General features: G+C 41.2%; 1 pseudogene; it reads left to right on the forward strand.

The window, feature by feature from the left end:
* The window catches only part of LOC119337065, a 5921-nt pseudogene extending 5797 nt beyond the window's left edge, over positions 1–124 (forward strand).
* The last annotated feature ends 223 nt before the right edge of the window (positions 125–347 follow it).

Consider the following 347-nt stretch of genomic DNA (forward strand, 5'->3'; position numbering starts at 1 on the left):
AGTTTAATTTTCTAACCATGATTTTTGACATGTCTGCATACAGGCGGCACTGCCATTGGTCGTCGCTTCATTTGTGTATGCTGAAGAGTACAAGGTCCATGCAGACATCATGAGCACAGGGTAAGGGTATGTTTCTGTCCCATATATCATTACATCATTTCTATGTATTTCCATTTGACGAACGGTATATGGTTTTGTGCTTTCCAGGTGAAAGATCATGGATGTCGCCTAGAGGGGGGGGGGGTAATAGGCATTTTAAAATAATTACAGTTTAGGCTTGAACAAATGCGGAATAAACCTAGCGGTTAATTTGTCAAGCACAAAACCTACAACAACTAGGCTCACCT

Source organism: Triticum dicoccoides, chromosome 7B (assembly GCF_002162155.2).
Source record: "Triticum dicoccoides isolate Atlit2015 ecotype Zavitan chromosome 7B, WEW_v2.0, whole genome shotgun sequence".
Classification (NCBI taxonomy): Eukaryota; Viridiplantae; Streptophyta; class Magnoliopsida; order Poales; family Poaceae; genus Triticum; species Triticum dicoccoides.